Below are 10,806 nucleotides of genomic sequence, written 5' to 3'. Positions count from 1 at the left end.
AAGCGGCAGGATCATGACACTCACCACTGTTTTGTAAACTTTGCCCTTCATCCTAGCAGAGACTCTTCTGTCACATAACACACCAGACACCTTTCGCCAGCTGTTCCAAGCTGCTTGGACCCGTTTCTTCACTTCCTGACCACACTCTCCATTGCTCTGTATTGTTGACCCCAAGTATTTGAAGTCGTCCACCCTCGCTATCTCTTCTCCCTGTAGCCTCACTCTTCCCCCTCCACTTTTCTCATTCACGCACATATATTCTGTTTTACTTCGGCTAATCTTCATTCCTCTCCTTTCCAGTGCATGTCTCCATCTTTCCAATTGTTCCTCTGCATGCTCCCTGCTTTCACTGCATATGACAATATCATCTGCGAACATCATGGTCCAAGGGGATTCCAGTCTAACCTCATCTGTCAGCCTATCCATTACCACTGCAAACAGGAAGGGGCTCAGAGCTGATCCCTGATGCAGTCCCACCTCCACCTTAAATTCCTCTGTCACACCTAAGGCACACCTCACCATTGTTCTGCTGCCATCATACATGTCCTGTACTATTTTAACATACTTCTCTGCCACACCAGACTTACGCATGCAGTACCACAGTTCCTCTCTTGGTACTCTGTCATAGGCTTTCTCTAGATCCACAAAGACACAATGTAGCTCCTTCTGACCTTCTCTGTACTTTTCCACAAGCATCCTCAAGGCAAATAATGCATCTGTGGTACTCTTTCTAGGCATGAAACCGTACTGTTGCTCGCAGATACTTACTTCGGTCCTGAGTCTGGCCTCCACTACTCTTTCCCATAACTTCATTGTGTGGCTCATCAACTTTATTCCTCTATAGTTCCCACAGCTCTGAACATCCCCTTTGTTCTTAAAAATGGGAACTAGAACACTTTTCCTCCATTCTTCAGGCATCTTTTCGCCCGCTAGTATTCTGTGAATAAGTTGGTCAAAAACTCCACAGCAATCTCTCCAAATTGCTTCCATACCTCTACCGGTATGTCATCAGGACCAACTGCCTTCTCATTTTTCATCCTTTGTAGTGCCTTTCTGACTTCCCCCTTAGTAATCATTTCCACTTCCTGGTCCTTCACTCTTGCCTCTTCAACTCTTCCTTCGCTCTCATTTTCTTCATTCATCAACTTCTCAAAGTATTCTTTCCATCTATTTAGCACACTACCGGCACCAGTCAACACATTTCCATCTCTATCCTTAATCACCCTAACCTTCTGCACATCCTTCCCATCTCTATCCCTCTGTCTGGCCAACCTGTAGAGATCCTTTTCTCCTTCTTTCGTGTCCAACCTGGTGTACATGTCTTCATATGCCTCTTGTTTAGCCTTTGCCACCTCTACCTTTGCCCTACGTCGCATCTCGATGTACTCCTTTCGCCTCTCCTCAGTCCTCTCAGTATCCCACTTCTTCTTCGCTAATCTCTTTCCTTGTATGACTCCCTGTATTTTGGGGTTCCACCACCAAGTCTCCTTCTCCCCTTTCCTACCAGATGACACACCAAGTACTCTCCTGCCTGTCTCTCTGATCACCTTGGCTGTCGTCGTCCAGTCTTCCGGGAGCTTCGGTTGTCCATCGAGAGCCTGTCTCACCTCTTTCCGGAAGGCCGCACAACATTCTTCCTTTTTCAGCTTCCACCACATGGTTCTCTGCTCTACCTTTGTCTTCTTAATCTTCCTACCCACCACCAGAATCATCCTACATACTACCATCCTATACTGTCGAGCTACACTCTCCCCTACCACTACTTTACAGTCAGTAACCTCCTTCAGATTACATCGTCTGCACAAAATATAATCTACCTGCGTGGTTCTACCTCCACTCTTGTAGGTCACTATATGTTCCTCCCTCTTCTGGAAATAAGTGTTCACTACAGCCATCTCCATCCTTTTTGCAAAGTCCACCACCATCTGCCCTTCAAAGTTCCTTTCATGGATGCCGTACTTACCCATCACTTCTTCATCGCCCCTGTTTCCTTTACCAATATGTCCATTACAATCTGCACCAATCACAACTCTCTCGCTGTCTGGGATGCTCAGAACTACTTCATCTAGTTCCTTCCAGAATTTCTCTTTCAACTCTAGGTCACATCCTTCCTGTGGTGCATAGCCGCTAACCCAATTATACATAACACCCTCAATTTCAAATTTTAGTCGCATCACTCGATCTGATACTCTTTTCACCTCCAAGACATTCTTAGCCAGCTCTTCCTTTAAAATAACCCCTACTCCATTTCTCTCTTCCCATCTACTCCGTGGTAGAATAATTTAAACCCTGCTCCCAAACTTCTAGCCTTACTACCTTTCCACCTGCTCTCTTGGATGCACAGAATATCAACCTTTCTCCTAATCATCATGTCAACCAACTCCTGTGCTTTTCCTGTCATAGTCCCAACATTCAAAGTCCCTACACTCAGTTGTAGGCAGTTGTAGGCTCTGTGCATTCCTCTTTTTCTTCTTCTGCGCTGGATCCGGTTTTCCTCCTCTTCTTTGTCTTCGACCCACAGTAGCTGAATTCCACCACCGACGCCCTGCAGGTTAGCAGTGCCGGGGGCGGGCGTTGTTAACCCGGGCCACGACCGATCCGGTATGGGATTCTTTAGATGAACGCTCATATTTGTTTGGCACAGTTTTTACGCCGGATGCCCTTCCTGACGCAACCCTCTGCATTTATCCAGGCTTGGGACCGGCCTACAGATTGCACTGGTTTGTGCCCCCATAGGGCTGCACCTCTCCACCGTGACGATAAATATTATCATTTGTCGATAAAATTATTATAAGTAAAGCTCTGCATGACATTGTATCCTCATTAACATTAAAGAAAACAAAAAATGAATGGGAAACATGGTTCAATTTACAACAGAGAACAACTTTATGAACATCGGCAGTCTAAAACAGAAAATATTTTCAGCACATCAATTTGCCTGAAATAAACATTTTTGACCGACTTATTGCACCATTTGATTGTGAAAAATAAAATCAATAAATAATAATAACTTCAAATTCAGTTCAGCAACATTAACTCAGGAGCACAAAATATAAAACACTTTAAAACAATAATATATCTGCTACGATGCACTGAGCAATTTGGTACGCTACCTTCTATGATGCTAACAGTTCTCCCTCGTTTACTGAAGTTGCTTTCACAAGGCGGGATGATTGTTGGCAATATTCGAGACGTTTTCGCTGAAAATAATCCATCGTTTTATCAGCATGACTGGGGTGGAACCTCGTTAAGTGGCGCATGAATTTATTTGGCTTCATGCTGTCCACTGCCAACATTTTTTTTTCTTTCCTCGTCATCACAGTGAAGCCAAGCGCTACATATTCTTCGTCATATTTTCTCGTCTTAGCTTTCGGGTGACTTGCTTTTGTCTCATTGTCTTCGTCTCTCTCCGCTTTTCTTATCATCCCTGTTAAAAAAAATGTTCATGCTGTCTCTTCTGGGTTCATTTACTGTACTTCGGATGCGCGCACTTTGCTTGCGTTCACCACAGTAGTTGCGAGTCAGTGTTGCTTGCGTTTAATCCAGTATTTGCATGTTTTGCTTGAGTTTATTACGTTTTTTTTACAACAAGATCAGTGTGTGTGTGTGTGTGTGTGTGCATGTGGGTCGATGGCTCAGCGAGACGGGACTGCCCAGCGTGTGCAGCGGTTAGGGAGAGAAGGGGAAAAAAAAGCACAATGGAGATTGGGGAAGAGTGCCTGGATTTTTCCTGCCACACAGCTCAGCTGTTTCACTTTGATAAATAAGACAGAAAAGTGTCAAGAACGAGACTCGAGGGGGGACCCAAATGCACGACTCAGGTGACAGGCAAGCGGTGAGGAGTGAGCCTTTATTAGTTCCAGCGTCAGTAACCGGGGAGTCAGTCCAAACAAGCAACAGGATCAGTAACGGCAGGTTTACAGGGTCAGTCGGGAGACATGGGAGGTTGGCGTCAGGAGTAAAGAAGTACGGGAACGAGGCATGCGAGGTAACGATCTGGCGAAGACCAGTCGTCCACTGGGTCCGATAAATACCGGGGTTAATCATCCAGGATGAGGCGCCGGTGTGCTGGGACACGCCCAGCCAGGGCTGGAAGGCAGGACCATGACAAAAAGCAGATGCGGTTAAAAAAAATCCAGAGACGAATGCTTCCATCATATCAAGTGGCTTGGAACATTGCAAGGGCCAAAAGGCCAGACATTGAAGGGTTAAAAAAATGCCTCGGTGATGTTGAAATCTTGTGTCCTGAAAACAAAAATCTTATACAAATGCTTTCAGCCCTTCAACTGTTCTGTGACACTGTTGAAGAGAGAATATCGGAGATTAGCATGGCTACTGACTCACAGATTCACTTCAGACCTCCAATCATGGGAGCATTTCAGTGCCATACAACACAAGACTTAGCTGAACAGGTTGTTTGTTTGTGTGAGGGAGCACACAATTTAAAACATTGAAAAAAGATGGTCATAATTTCAGATAACCTGGAACCCTGCTTGGTTAACAGAGGATTAAAGACAAGTACTATTCTTTTCCATAACAGAAAAAAAAGAGGGACAACAAAAAAAATACATTTTTTTACAAAGGAAAATGAAAATAGTCTGATGATGGTGACACGGTGGATCATCTGGTTAGAACGTTGGCCTCACTGTGTGCGAGTATGAGAGCATCTTGTTCGTGGATTTACCTCATTGCAGCGTTTCTGTCCCACAGCATTTGATTATTCCATTGAAAAATTGGATAAAAATTCATGTTAAGGTCGTCAAAATGTGCATGTACGTTGTAGGTGTTATTATGATGAGACTCCACTTGGAGTCGCAATCCTCATATTCAACGCTATAATATCACGCCACAGAAAAAAATCATCACGGTATCGTTTTTGAGACATTTTACATTTGGCCTTTTGTGACCATGGACAGATACTCAGGAGAACAACGCTGTCATCGATACCTGGAGGCTTGAGGAAGCCTTTAAAAAAAAAAAAAAAAAGAATATGAGAGTCCAATTTGGGGGAAAAAAAAAGCCTCCCATTAAAATAAATATAGACCCATATCATTCATGGATATATTTCTCTGTGGTGCAATGGACAGTGAGTTGGACTTTTAGATTAACAGTGGAGTAATTCAAACGTTGTAAGTTTGATTCCCACCAGAGTCAGTCTTTCACTGGAAAGAATGTGTGTTTCCTTTGGTGGGTAAAATGTTGAATCCAAACTTTATGTGCATCGATGTTCATGGGGGGGGGGGGAGTACTGATGACCAAATGAGTCTTTGTGAAACAATGAAGCTTTTCAGCAACTTGCTTGGAGCTTCAAGAAGCAATGAAGTGTTTCAGCCAATTTGATGAAACTTCATGAAGCACTGAATCTCTCAAAAGTACGACCCCCACTTGCAGTGTCTTCATTTGGACATGGATGAAATCCCCAAAAAGTTAATTTAGAAAATAGTTTCCGTGGTGGAAACACACAATGATTGTCTTGGAATTACTACTTCCATTTCAAAGTTCCTAATAGGATACTCTTGGTCTTGGAACATGTAAGAATTGGGAGTACGTCCAGGATTGGGGAAACTTTGGGAACATGGAGTGTCAGCCAAAAACCAGTGCTGGTGTTTTTGTGGTTGACCTCTGGTGGAGATGAACCGGTGGAGGAATGGCGGGCGGTCATGCTCCAGAGTGCAGGACTGCTCAAGTCAAATTTAGTTGTGGAGTAATTTATCATGTCAAAAAAAGACCACAGTAGTGGGGGTAATACTTTAAAGAGGTCCAGGAAACTTTGGGTTGGGGTTATCAGCTCCAACTGCTTATGGAATTTGGAATCTTTGGTTTCAAGACCGACAAGTACCTGGTTCTTGTCCTGTCCAGTCCTGTCCTATATTTTCCTGTCCTTCCTTCACAGGGTGGAGTACGACTACCCCGTACATCACTCGAATTTAATCACTGTCACCAGACTTTACAATGTCATTGTAATCTACAATGTCTTTAACTTTACTGCAACTTGTGTACAGTCTTTTGTCATCTTCTCATTCTTTATAATTTCGTCATCTTTTCAGTGTCTCTCCACTTTGTTTTTCACCCCCCTTTAAAACTTTCCTCTGCCTGACTCAAATTTTCATCCAAGATCCATGAGAAGCCAAACCAGAAAAATATAATCAAAACAAATAACTTTTTTTTAAAACTTTGCAGAGAAACACTGTTAATAAAAGACAAATTGCACAATAAATTCAAATTTGTCAGTTATCCTTCTAATGTCGATATTGCAATGATGATCGGACTCGCGACCCGTTTCCTGAGTGGATGAAGTATTCATATCTGACCTTATGGCACCAAATGTATTTTCGTTGAGTACATGACTCCAGTCCAGGTAGGGTCTGAAGTAATCAGTGTCAGGATGGCCGAGCGGTCTAAGGCGCCATACTCAAGGGCTGAGCTCCTTCCAGTTAATGGGTAGTCTGGTCTCCGAATGGAAGCGTGGGTTCAAATCCCACTTCTGACACGCTCTTTATTCTTTTTTTACCTTTTAAGAATTATTTCTGGTACATATGGGAGCATTTCAATCCATTTTAGCGTCTTTCACACCACAAAAGGGAATCTTCAATTCATGACAGTTGCTTTTGCAGTAACAATGTAACATTTGGGAGTACCAGTACATTTGTAACTTTATTGAGGGAGTATTTTGGCATAGAATTAACCCTTTAACAGCTGAGCCTCAAAATGAATCGCCCCGTGGGGATCCTGGTGCTTGGCGTCCGGGTTGTCCTCCTGACGAGTCCACCCGGACCCCTCGCGTTAACTGGGGTTGGGGGTGGGGGGAGGGGGATGTGGGGTGTGCACTCAGGTGGGTTTGTGGTTGGAACCGGGATCACAGTGCTGTGAGGCCAACAGCTGGGAGAGGCTCCAGCACTCCGACGAGCCCCATGAGGATAAGCGGCTCAGAAAACGGACAGATTGGTGGATGGATTCGGCAATGCAGGTAAGCAAGGCAATTTGCTGGTCCTCCTAACAGACAGGATGAGAGAAAAGGTTTCAGTGTGGTTGAGGTTATGTTTGACAACTACAGAAAGGTCCCAATTTGGAAAATTGGGTGATGCGCTTTTTTATTTTGCCACAAAGCAACCAAGTCCCCAATAGGGAATCAAAACCTGGTCTTCTGCGTGACAGGCAGAGACACTGTCCACTATGCTAATGAGGAGACAGTCAGCAATGCCCCACCTTGGTCATCTTGGTGTAAAATATTGCACCATGAAGTAGAGGGGAAGAGAAATGGAGTCGGGATTATTTTAAAGGAAGAGCTGGCTAAGAATGTCTTGGAAGTGAAAAGAGTAAAAGATCGAGTGATGAGGTTGAAATTTGAAATTGAGGGTGTTATGTATAATGTGGTAAGCGGCTATGCCAACAGGTAGGATGTGACCGAGAGATGAACGAGAAATTCTGATTCTGGAAGGAACAAGATGAAGTAGTTCTGAGCATCCCAGACAGAGAGAGAGTTGTGAAAAAAAGAAAATGAGAGAGAAGGAAGAGTAGAAGAGGCAAGTGTGAAGGACCAGGAAGTGGCAATGGTTAGTCAGGGGGAAGTGTCAGGTGACGGACTGTGTCAGAAAGGGTCTGCACTCCTACAACAATAACTTGTTGGTGTGGATAGCACTGCTCAGCAAGGCTCCATAGCTCAGTGGTTAGAGCATTGGTCTTGTAAACCAGGGGCGTGAGTTCAATTCTCACTGGGGCCTGATAAAAATTTGTGTGGTTCTAGTGAAAACCACTTTTCACAATGAACGGCGTCTTTTGGAAAAGTGTGAAGAGTGAATGCATCCTCCAGGTGTTCAAGCAAAATCCAGTTATACTGTCCAAGCTTTAAAAAAAAAAAAAAACAAGGCACTGAATACCGCATTAAAATCTTCATTTTCTTCTAATGATCTAATTTTAATGATGATTTACTAAGTGGGCCTCATCCCACACTCCCAAACACCATGGTCCAGGATCCTGCCGCGGGTGCCCAGCGACAGTCGCCGACGTTCATTTCTTTGCTCCTTCCTGCCAAGACCTTTGCTGTGGAGCTCCTTTTCCCTCCTTCAGGTGGGCACAGACAACTCTTCTTTGTGGCTGTGAACCTTCCTCCTGAGTCTTTCCCACTTGGAGCCCGAGAGGAAGCAAAAGATGTCTCGGTCCAGATCTAAAAGCACAAAACAGAACCAATTCATAAAAGCACAGGTAAAATCCCTGCTTTTATAATTAGTACTTTTCCTTCAAATGCCAACCGGCTCAGTCCCCAGAACCTGAGTCTTTTCCTAACTCTCCCTATCACGTCGCCCCAGTTTGTTTTTCCTCCACCATCCTGACCAAACTTGATGCCGAGGATTTTTTGGTCCATCTGTACCACCGTCAAAGGCAGTCTCGTCTTCTCTGCTTGAGTCCATGGTCCATAAAATTGGGCTTGGGTCTTTTCTCTGTTGAGTTTTGACCCAAAGGCCTGCCCATACCAGTCAGTCAAGTCCAGTGTGTTTTAGTATTGTGCAGTAAATCGGTTCAATATTCATCATCCAAAGCAATTCCTGATTATACGCCAAATATGTCAAGTAATGACGTCCACAGGTAAAAGTGTCTATGGGGATGCTATCCCATGTTTAATTGTACGCAGTTTTTTTCCTATTAACTGATAAAAGATCCGTGCATAAAATGTTAAAATCATCCATTTTTAAAATACATTTCATGCTAAGACCCCCACTCCCTGGAATATTTACACCCTTTATCATTTTGTCTTTTCTCACAACGTGTGCTAAAGGTTCGATTCACAGGACGTAGAGCAGGGCAGATAACGGGCAACAACTGACATGGACCACAGTCAATGGGAACTGCTTTGGTCAGGTTCCCGTGAATCATATATTTACTAGTGATGTCTTGATATAATAATTTTACACATTCAACATACCTTTCTGGAAATCCACATTTTTCTAGTAGAATAAAAATGTATTTATGCGAGACTCGGTCAAAAGCTTTTTCAAAGTCGTCTCCCGTCTGGAGGCTCACCCTCACCCCGACTCGTCGTTCTGAAAAACAAAGACAAATATTTGGAGTTGACATTCTTTTACTGATCCAACACACCTGAGAACAAAATTTCTGGATCTGGCCCCAGAGCCAAACTTTTTTGACATGCCTGCGATAAACTGAGACAAGTCCCCCCAACTATTATTATTATTTTTTTAATAGCTCTAACCACACTGACCAGAGACGATGATGGTGTCGTGGTAAACACTCCTGTCTTGAGTGCGGGCAGCATGGGATCGATTCCTGCTCAGCGATGGTGTTGATATCGGCCCTCTGACTGACGAATGACCAGTTTTGGGTGTAATCAGCCTTGTCCCCAAAGCTAGCTGGGATAGGCTCCAGCTTTCCTGCAAACCTTGTGAGAATAAGCGGCTTGGATAATGACAGGACACAGCGAGCTGAAATTTGGAATCCACAAAGCACTTGTCCTTTGCTGGACTGTACTTTTCGGGGCTTTTGATCTACTAACATCCTACAAAAGCCAGGGAAGTGTTTATTGTGGAGACGTCCCTGGGTGGGCTCGAACTACCAACCTCTCAGTCAACAGCCTAACGCACACAAATAAGTGGAGTACAAAAAATTTGCACCTCTCTCAGAAGACTCATGAACAAGAGGAAGTAGTCCCTTCCGCCATACGACAAGTGTGTCTTCAAAATAAGATATGCAGCCAACTTCCTGTGTTTCTCAGATCTTCCATTAACAATTGACATTGGCAATTGGCATTTTCAACCTGACAATGAACATTTTTCAACACACAATTCCTTATAACATTAATAACATCGAAAAGAATGAAAAAGGATTAAGGATAGAGAAAGTGCCGTCTTCCGAAATAAAGTGCGCTTTCACGTCCTGTTCCTAATATCGTGCAAAAACATCACACCATTACATCAGTTTTCAATTTAATACAATGACAGGTTCTCTAATTTACAACTATATCAATTGATTTCGCTTAGTAATGTGGGTTGTCTGAATGATTGTATCTTATAGAATATTTAATGTCTTTTAAAACGCAAAGATTTCCTCCCCTTTTGTTTTTGGTAGTTATTAATATGGTTCTGTTATAATATATACTATCTCACATGAGCCAAGGATGTCATGAATTTACTGATATTATGTGTAAGTTTGTGAAAAACAATATTATAACTGAGCCATATTCCTAACTCATAAAAACAAAAAGGGATCAAATCTTTGTATCTGAAAAGACATCAAATATTCAGACAACACACATTACAAAGTGATATTAATTGAGATGGTTATAAATCAGAGAACCTGTCATTGTATTGAATTTAATACTGACACCATCGAGCGTTGACCACAGCCAACGTTTTAAACACCCGACTTCATCCGGAGATACAATTCTGTTTCGGACCAGCCCTGGTACTCGTACCAGGCCATGTAGATGGATGACTAAGTGTCTTCTTCTTTTCCTTTCGGCTTGTCCCGTTAGGGGTCGCCACAGCGTGTCATCTTTTGCCATCTTAGCCTATCTCCTGCATCTTCCTCTCGACCCCCAGCTGCCCTCATGTCTTCCCTCACCACATCCATAAACCTTCTCTTTGGTCTTCCTCTCGCCCTTTGCCTGGGAGCTCCATCCTCAGCATCCTTCTACCAAAATACTCACTCTCTCGCCTCTGAACATGTCCAAACCATCGAAGTCTGCTCTCTCGAATCTTGTCTCCAAAACATCCAGCTTTGGCTGTCCCTCTAATGAGCTCATTTCTAATCCTATCCAACCTGGTCACTCCGAGCGAGAACCTCAACATCTTCATT

General features: G+C 43.5%; 1 long non-coding RNA gene and 1 other non-coding gene across 3 annotated transcripts; one reads left to right on the top strand and one right to left on the bottom strand.

The window, feature by feature from the left end:
* Window positions 1-6,657: 6,657 nt before the first annotated feature.
* LOC133494886 (uncharacterized) lies at window positions 6,658-10,159 on the bottom strand. Of its 2 annotated transcripts, XR_009793436.1 has the most exons (4): window positions 9,215-10,159; window positions 8,921-9,038; window positions 7,207-8,164; window positions 6,658-6,993 (listed from the first exon to the last, which is right to left on the bottom strand). It is a non-coding gene; the product is annotated as an uncharacterized LOC133494886 (long non-coding RNA). The 2 variants fall into 2 exon arrangements; XR_009793435.1 differs by having other exon boundaries at window positions 6,658-8,164.
* trnat-ugu (transfer RNA threonine (anticodon UGU)) lies at window positions 7,650-7,721 on the top strand. Its single transcript has one exon. It is a non-coding gene; the product is annotated as a tRNA-Thr (tRNA).
* Window positions 10,160-10,806: the final 647 nt, after the last annotated feature.

Source organism: Syngnathoides biaculeatus, chromosome 21 (genome assembly GCF_019802595.1).
Source record: "Syngnathoides biaculeatus isolate LvHL_M chromosome 21, ASM1980259v1, whole genome shotgun sequence".
Taxonomy (NCBI): Eukaryota; Metazoa; Chordata; class Actinopteri; order Syngnathiformes; family Syngnathidae; genus Syngnathoides; species Syngnathoides biaculeatus.
This window is presented reverse-complemented; position numbering and strand designations above follow the sequence as displayed.